At 49.6% G+C, this 9,259-nt stretch overlaps 2 non-coding genes across 2 annotated transcripts; one reads left to right on the top strand and one right to left on the bottom strand.

Moving 5' to 3' along the window:
• Window positions 1–2,597: 2,597 nt before the first annotated feature.
• On the top strand, window positions 2,598–2,669 carry TRNAQ-CUG (transfer RNA glutamine (anticodon CUG)). The gene has a single exon. It is a non-coding gene; the product is annotated as a tRNA-Gln (tRNA).
• Window positions 2,670–4,776: 2,107 nt separating this feature from the next.
• On the bottom strand, window positions 4,777–4,850 carry TRNAN-GUU (transfer RNA asparagine (anticodon GUU)). The gene has a single exon. It is a non-coding gene; the product is annotated as a tRNA-Asn (tRNA).
• Window positions 4,851–9,259: the final 4,409 nt, after the last annotated feature.

The raw sequence follows: 9,259 nt of genomic DNA, 5'->3' as shown, positions 1-9,259 counted from the left end.
AATGATCCTGTGACTTAGTTACTAAGCAGGGGACACAGCACTAGATACCACCATTTGTTGGTTGGGAGTATGGCCATGCCAGTTATAGAGAGAGAAGAAAGTAGGGAAAGTCAGGTGAGATGTTAGAAATATCTGTCCTTCCCAGGATGGAAGAGGCACAGGTCACACAGGTCTCCCTGAGTTAAAAATCTCTGGTGTTTCTGCAGTAAAGGAATAACGTGATCCACTCCCTTTCCAGGGGAAAATGGGAAATGCAACTGCTCTGAAATAAAGTATTCTGGTTGGCTGATTAGGGCCTTAATCCTCATGAACTATGATGGCTGTCAATTCACAGTCTGGCACTGGAAAGGAATACAGCATTTTTATTCCCCAAAGCAACGTAGAAGGGGAGCAGGAACGTTTGTCTTCCAGGAAAATTAATCTAGGAAATGCCCTCAAAAGTACACACAGACTACTGTATATATATTTAAATGGTCTGTTATTAACCATTAGGGCTTCCCAGGTGGCTTAGTCGATAAAGAATCTGCCTGCAATCCAGGATACCCAGGTTCAATCCCTGGTTCCGGAAAATCACCTGGAGAAAGAAAAGGCAATGCACTCCAGTATTCTTGGCTGGGAAATCCCACAGACAGAGGAGGCTGATGGGCTATAGTCCATGGGCCTGCAAGAGACGGACACAACTTAGCAAAACTAAACTACCACAATTAACCATTAACTGTCAGGGGAGAGTACAAACTCAGTCCCCCATTACCACAAATTGTGCGTTGGAGTTTCCCAAATTTGGGGAAATCAAAGCGTTCGGCACATCTGGAGCGCAATAGATAAAACTTCACTTTTTGGAAAACCACTTTCCTGATCATGAGATCTTTGACCACCCCCCGCCCCCCTATCCACCCGCCTCCCCTCCCCGCCATGACACTAATGCAAGAAATTGGGTTAGGAACAACAGAGTATGTGTGAAAACTCTCTACTATGTGCTCAATTTACCTGTAAACCTAAAGCTGTCCTGAAAAGTAATGTCATTAATTTTTAAAAATGTAAGGATGCAACACCTCAAATCAAAGTGTTGATGGCATCCTGTAAGGGCATACTTAATACTAGCTGTTGATGTGCACCAACCTGGAGACTGACCGTGGTAAGTCCCATGCCTGTGCCTTCAGCCTCTGCAGCCTGGTAGTTCTCTGGAATCGGTGTGGAATCATGCAGGTCAGGGTAGTTGCAGGGCTGCAGATAGTGCAGAGACCAGTTGCACCTGATGAGGGCGGGGAGAAACCATCCTGGGGCCAAATAGTGAAGATCCAGGAACTACTGAGTTTCAGCAGCTGCCCGCCTGTGTCTACAGAGCAAAGGACAGTGAGAACGGGAACTGAGAGCTACCTCTTGAGGTTGCTGCCTGGAGGATACAGGCAGCAGGGGAGGCTTTGGTCAGTTTTGAGACTTGGAAGCAGGAAAATGAGTTGAAGTAAGACTAGAACGTTCCGTGGTGGCTTCAACCACCAGTTTTCCCAATTAACAGTCATGCTCGTGTACGGTACTCACAGAGCAGGATTATAAAATCTTATGCTGTTAACATGGGGTGAGAACGAGCTCCCCAAGCCCTCCCTCCTGTGCTGAAAACACAAACACAGCGCTGAGTCTTAACAAGCGGACGTCTGGGCGCTGACACCAGCGAGCAGCCCTCGACGTCCCAAAGCCGGGCGCACGGCCCTGGCTGCCTGCTTCTCGCCCAGGTGACAGGCGACGACACAGCCTCTCTGGCTGGAGTCAGCTACGTGCCCCTCTTACTCGTGCATCCCCCTCTGCAGAATGGGAGGATGTGAAAGGCTTTCAAGCGTGGCCTCTGTTCAAAACTGGCGGCTGAAGCATATAAACGTCGGGAGAATGGAAACGTCTAGAGGGCAGCCCGTGGGCGCTGAGCTCCCCTTTCAAAACCGAGAGGGTGCCGCCGTCTTGGGGACGCGGGTGGGCGGGGATGGGGTGAACCCTGAAAGCTGAGGAGAAGGAAGGTTAGGAAGGAAACAGCCCAGAAGAAACACTGTCAGCTGCTCACATCCGACCACACCCCACTGGGCGCCAGCGGCGTGGGTGCTCGCGGTGAGATGTGCGGGGCCGCTGTCGCTTTGGCTTCGATCGGGTTCCCAACACAGAGAGGACGTTCTGTCCCCGAACGAAGCTGGCAGTGCCCCCCGATTTTACTACCCTTGGACCTGGGGTCCCAGGAAGCGGACATCCCACGAAGTCCGAAGGGCTCTTCTGGGGATGTTTAGCGCTCCTAGGGCAGCGGGAAGAGGACAACTGCAAAAAGAAAAGGAACTTTTTTTCTGGCGAGAATTTTACTTCTGGATAGAAAACTCTAGAAATGCCGGCAGAGGAGGCCCAAAAAGCCCGTCCCTGTTGTTCCCCTCGAATAGGTTTCGTCTCATTCCACGAAGTCCAAACCTGAAGAGACGGCTGCGGGCCGGCGAGTCAGGCGCCCCCTGGCGTTGTGGAGGAAGCTGCTCGGGGCGGGGTGATGAGAGCGCCGGGCGGGAGGCGGGTCCTGGGCCGGCGCGGCTGCGCCAGGCCTGGCTCAGCGGCGGGAATACAAGGCCGCTGGCGGTTCCATGGTGTAATGGTGAGCACTCTGGACTCTGAATCCAGCGATCCGAGTTCGAATCTCGGTGGGACCTTTCTCTTTAGGCTGAGCTAAGTGTCTTTTACGCGCTTAGCCCGAACTCAGTCTCCTAGTGAAAGCGAACTCGCGCCTCAGATGCGCGCTGAGTGAGTGGACCTACTCTCCCGCCCCAGCGTCCCCCTCCCTCCTGCTCTCGGGACCAGAACTTCTGGGTCCAGCGAAAGAGGCCACGTGTCCCCCGTGCTCTGCAGCCTCCCCCTCAGCAGCCGAGGTCCCGGAAACCTATTATTCGAGCTGTGTAGGTCCGTGATCCTCGGAGAGGTGGCGGGCAGGTGGGGGTTGAGCCCGGGGCGTTCCCGATGGACCTAAACGCTCTGCTCATCGCTGGCCATCGGAGGCCCGGCCCCGCCAAGAGGCGCAACGACCGAGCCATTGCCACCTCCACCCCATCGGGTCACCTTGGGTCTCCGGGGTGAAAGGCAGAAGCTGAGCCCACTAAGGGGGCTTCTCACCGCACGTCTTGTCCCTGTGAATAAATGGTCGCGGGGGCTGTTATGTCTTTGATCAGCCAGGTTGACAGCTTTCCGGTGAGAAGAACTGTATTTTAATCCATGTGCCCAATTCTATTTCGCGTTTTAATTGATCCTATAAGACTCTGATGCTGGGAGGGATTGGGGGCAAGAGGAGAAGGGGACGACAGAGGATGAGATGGCTGGATGGCATCACTGACTCGATGGACGTGAGTCTGAGTGAACTCCGGGAGTTGGTGATGGACAGGGAGGCCTGGCGTGCTGCGATTCACGGGGTCGCAAGGAGTCGGACACGACTGAGCGACTGATCTGATCTGATCTGATTTCAATTTATTTCGATTTATTCGATTTTTTTTTCAGAATTTCTCTCCCCTAAGTCTCCGCTGGACACGAAAAGCCGCTGCCAGGCTAAGATTTGAACTGACTCCAGGAAATCTAGTCCTTTCCTCCCAAGTTCAGGCAGAAAGAAGAGCCAGGGCCGCGGATCCAGCGTCTCTGGAGACCAAGGGTCCCTTATCCAACTTCATCCTGGCCTTTATAGTCAAGGCTAGATTATAGTGAATATACCTTATTTAGTTAGATTTAAGTTGGAAGCTACATCCAATTATAGTTATAAAATTAAAATAAAGCAACAACTTATGTATACCTCAGGACAACAAACCCCAAAATTGCTTTCCCCAGTATCGTTGTTGAGGACGACAGAGGATGAGATGGTTGGATGGCATCACCGACTCGGTGGACATGAGTTTGAGCAAGCTCCGGGAGTTGGTGATGGACAGGGAAGCCTGGGGAGCTGCAGTCCATGGGGTCGCAAAGAGATACGACTGAGTGACTGACCGACAGGACTGAGCGGTATTCAGCGAATGAATACCGTTGATAGCGGTATTTTTGCTATTATGTATTGTTTTGTCTATGCAATGTGAAAAAAAGTGAAGGACTTTCTGGAATATCCTATTTCTATTACTCCCAGTAGTACCCTTAAAAACAAAAATACTTGGTGTTAGAGAAAGAGATTCACTTAAAAGATAGATATTCAATAAAAACCCTGTAGTTCCGAATTGGAATTGGGTGTTTGTGAATCTTTGTGAATTCATAAATACATACAAATACATTCAATACATACAAACACATTCCTTGGGGCTAGAGGAAAGAGCGGGAATTGTCTGCAGCGGGGCTGGAGGGAATGGAAGATGACAGTAGTGTTCTGAAACTGGATTATGGTACCTGCGATGGGGCAAGAAAAGAAAGAGAAGGAAGGAAGAAAGTGATAGTTCCACAAGAAAGGGTGGAGGCATCGTGAGACCTAGCATTGCTGTGCCCCTGCAGGTGGTGACATAGCGCCTAATCTGCGAAGTCATAGCTTGAGTAAGGTGTTCCCCCTCCCCCCACCCCCCAACCCCTGGTGCGTGTGTCTTCATCCACTGGCAACTGTCCTGGCAGGTTCAAGGCAGATGGCCTTAGTGAGGGCAGGCCTCAGGGTGGTGCAGAGAGATCAACGGCACCAGGTAAAAACCAGGAGGAAGGAGCACAAGAGGAAATCCACAGCCTGGGGATTGCAGGTGCTGGGGACGAAGTCAAAGAGCAGATGCATAAAACTAACGGCTGAGACATCGCTAGATTCAAAGCCGAGTTCGTCCCTGGGTGGGCTCGAACCACCAACCTTTCGGTTAACAGCCGAACGCGCTAACCGATTGCGCCACAGAGACCAACTGCTACAAGAATCTCCTGTAACATCCTGCAATGAGAATGGATTTCCCCGGTCCCTTCCAACCGCCGCGAAAAAAAGATTCAAACGTCTCTATTTTGGCCCAACCTCGCCGGCACCAGAGACACTGAGTCTGGGCGCCGAGCATGCCAGGCGGCGGACCCGGAACCCGAGTGAGCTGGGGCTCGGACGAAACAACGCGGAGCCCACAGCCGTCCTCGCCTCCTCCTGGCCGCCTCCAAAGCTGCCCGCTACCCGATACAACTGGAGCTTCTCTCGGGCTCAAGTCCTCCACTTCCCACTCGTGATCGGCCTCACCGGTCGCACTCACGGCACTTGCCCCAGGGCCCTGGAGGTCGCAAGGGGCAAGAACAGCAACTGGCTGTGTCCCCACTGCACTGCCCCTTCTCGGCGCCTCCAGAGAATAAACCACGGGGCACGACCTGGAATTGGCTCACCATGCCCGGAACGGGGCCTGGCACCCAGCAGTCGCCCAAGAAATGCTGGGCGGTGGATGCATTCCGTCTCAGCGGCTGGGAGCGGTCGGTAGACCGAGAATTCTTATGACTCCTGCAAGTTTTCAGTACTAGAGAAACCTAGATTTTTCAGGTCAGTCGTTTTCAAAACCTTCTTTCTAGCACGTGATTTTAGGGACAGATTAAAGTTCTAGAAAGTCCAAGATGGCACCACCTGGACCGGCTCTGAGCTCCCCACCCAAGACGGTTCCGCGCCTCGTTGCTTGGGTCTGAATTCGTATCCTAACAAAGAACGGGCTTCTCTTGCCTGATCACCGCCAGCAACATCGTGTGGGTCCACCTTTTGGACTTGGTGGCTTGTCCCTTACTGCCCACCTAACAGGTGGGATGGCGAGGCGGACATCGCGCCAGAGAACTCAAGCTCTGAAGCAGCCCAGACCCCGCCCGAAGCCCCAAGACCTGGTCAGCTTACCCTTCAGCTTCGGCCTCGCTAGGGCTGCAGGTGCCCCCCGGAGGAGGATGCCTGCTGCTGCTGCTAAGTCGCTTCAGTCGTGTCCGACTCTGTGAGACCACATAGACGGCAGCCCATCAGGCTCCCCCGTCCCTGGGATTCTTCAGGCAAGAACACTGGAGTGGGTTGCCATTTCCTTCTCCAATGCATGAGAGTGAAAAGTGAAAGTGAAGTCGCTCAGTCGTGTCCGACTCTTCGCGACCCCAGGGACTGCAGCCTACCAGGCTCCTCCGCCCTTGGGATATTTCCAGGCAAGAATACTGGAGTGGGTTGTCATTTCCTTCTTCAATGCATGACAGTGAAAAGTGAAAGTGAAGTCGCTCAGTCGTGTCCGACTCTTCGCGACCCCATGGACTGCAGCCTACCAGGCTTCTCCGCCCATGGGATTCTCCAGGCAAGAGTACTGGAGTGGGGTGCCATTGCCTTCGCCTGCCGCACCGTAAATAACCTCCGCTGTCTAATGGAGGCATTTGGCTGAGCTGATAGGAATCCGCCCTTTTCTGGCCTCAAGGGTCCTGGAGGGGTCGCCCTAATCCTGCCGATTGAATTTGCTTGCAAAGAGAGAGGCTCCCCGCCTATCTCCATTTCTCTGGCCTAGGCTGTGCATACTGGTCCAAGACTCAGGGGTTACTGGTAACCCAAAACAGGTAACCTCCTGTCTGTCTTTCTCTTTGCAGATGGGTGCTCCTGTACATATAAAATTCCCCAATAACCCTGCACACAAGGAAACTACCACAGTCAACAACTGAATTCTGCATAATGGGTACACTACAGGCAAAAATCAGCTGTGTTTCTATGCAATAGGAGTGAACAATCTGGAAAGGAAATTAAGAAAACAATTCCACTTATAATATCACTTAATTATTTATTAAGGGAAGTGAAAGACTTGAACGCTGAAAACTGCGAAACATAGCTGCAAGAAATTAAAGAACCCCTAAGGAAATGGAAAGACAGCCTCCATGGATTGGAAGATTCAGTGTAGTTGAGATGCCAGTACTACTCGAAGTGATCTGCAGAGTCAGTGCAATTCCAATCAAAAATAATCCTCAAATGGGACCTAATTAAACTTAAAAGCTTCTGCACATCAAAGGAAACTATTAGCAAGGTGAAAAGACAGCCTTCAGAATGGGAGAAAATAATAGCAAATGAAGCAACCGACAAACAACTAATCTCAAAAATATACAAGCAACTCCTACAGCTCAACTCCAGAAAAATAAATGACCCAATCAAAAAATGGGCCAAAGATCTAAATAGACATTTCTCCAAAGAAGACATACAGATGGCTAACAAACACATGAAAAGATGCTCAGCATCACTCATTATCAGAGAAATGCAAATCAAAACCACTATGAGATACCATTTCACACCAGTCAGAATGGCTGCGATCCAAAAGTCTACAAATAATAAATGCTGGAGAGGGTGTGGAGAAAAGGGAACCCTCTTACACTGTTGGTGGGAATGCAAACTAGTACAGCCACTATGGAGAACAGTGTGGAGATTCCTTAAAAACTGGAAATAGAACTGCCTTATGATCCAACAATCCCACTGCTGGGCATACACACTGAGGAAACCAGAAGGGAAAGAGACACGTGTACCCCAATGTTCATCGCAGCACTGTTTATAATAGCCAGGACATGGAAGCAACCTAGATGTCCATCAGCAGATGAATGGATAAGAAAGCTGTGGTACATATACACAATGGAGTATTACTCAGCCATTAAAAAGAATACATTTGAATCAGTTCTAATGAGGTGGATGAAACTGGAGCCTATTATACAGAGTGAAGTAAGCCAGAAGGACAAACACCAATACAGTATACTAACGCATATATATGGAATTTAGAAAGATGGTAACGATAACCCTGTATACGAGACAGCAAAAAAGACACTGAAGTATAGAACAGGCTTATGGACTCTGTGGGAGAGGGAGAGGGTGGGAGGATTTGGGAGGATGGCATTGAAGCATGTGAAATGTCATGTGTGAGGCGAGATGCCAGTCTGGGTTCGATGCGCGGTGCTGGATGCTTGGGGCTGGTGCACTGGGACGGCCCGGAGGGGTGGTGTGGGGAGGGAGGAGGGAGGAGGGTTCAGGATGGGTTCTTAAATTTGTAAGGAATATATTAAATTTAAAAAAAAATAATAATAATCCTCTGCATTTTCTAAATGGTCCTTGATGGGCTCGATAAAGGACAGAAATGGTATGGACCTAACAGAAGCAGAAGATATTAAGAAGAGGTGGCAAGAATGCACAGAAGAACTGTACAAAACAGATCTTCATGACCCAGATAATCATAATGGTGTGATCACTCACCTAGAGCCAGACATCCTGGAATGTGAAGTCAAGTGGGCCTTAGAAAGCATCACTACGAACAAAGCCAGTGGAGGTGATGGAATTCCAGTGGAGCTCTTTCAAATCCTGAAAGATGATGCTGTGAAAGTGCTGCACTCAATATGCCAGCAAATTTGGAAAACTCAGCAGTGGCCACAGGACTGGAAAAGGTCAGCTTTCATTCCAATCCCAAAGAAAGGCAATGCCAAAGAATGTTCAAACTACCGTGCAATTGTACTCATCTCACACAGTAGTAAAGTAATGCTCAAAATTCTCCAAGCCAGGCTTCAGCAATACGTGAACCATGAACTTCCAGATGTTCAAGATGGTTTTAGAAAAGGCAGAGGAACCAGAGATCAACTTGCCAACATCCGCTGGATCATGGAAAAAGCAAGAGAGTTCCAGAAAAACATCTATTTCTGCTTAGTGACTATGCCAAAGCCTTTGACTGTGTGGATCACAAGAAACTGTGGAAAATTCTGAAAGAGATGGGAATACCAGACCACCTGATCTGCCTCTTGAGAAATCTGTATGCAGGTCAGGAAGCAAAAGTTAGAACTGGACATGGAACAACAGACTGGTTCCAAATAGGAAAAGGAGTATGTCAAGACTGTATATTGTCACTCTGCTTATTCAACTTCTATGCAGAGTACACCATGAGAAACGCTGGACTGGAAGAAGTACAAGCTGGAATCAAGATTGCCGGGAGAAATATCAATAACCTCAGACATGTAGATGACACCACCCTTATGGCAGAAAGTGAAGAGGAACTCAAAAGCCTCTTGATGAAAGTGAAAGAGAGTGAAAAAGTTGGCTTAAAGCTCAACATTCAGAAAACGAAGATCATGGCATCACTTCATGGGAAATAGATGGGGAAACAGTGGAAACAGTGTCAGACTCTATTTTTGGGGGCTCCAAAATCACTGCAGATGGTAACTGCAGCCATAAAATTAAAAGACACTTACTTCTTGGAAGGAAAGTTATGACTAACCTAGATAGCATATTGAAAAGCAGAGACATTACTTTGCCAACAAAGGTCCGTCTAGTCAAGGCTATGGTTTTTCCAGTGGTCATGTATGGGTGTGAGAGTTGGAC

This window comes from Bos mutus, unplaced genomic scaffold, assembly GCF_027580195.1.
Source record: "Bos mutus isolate GX-2022 unplaced genomic scaffold, NWIPB_WYAK_1.1 CTG568, whole genome shotgun sequence".
Lineage (NCBI taxonomy): Eukaryota > Metazoa > Chordata > Mammalia > Artiodactyla > Bovidae > Bos > Bos mutus.
This window is presented reverse-complemented; position numbering and strand designations above follow the sequence as displayed.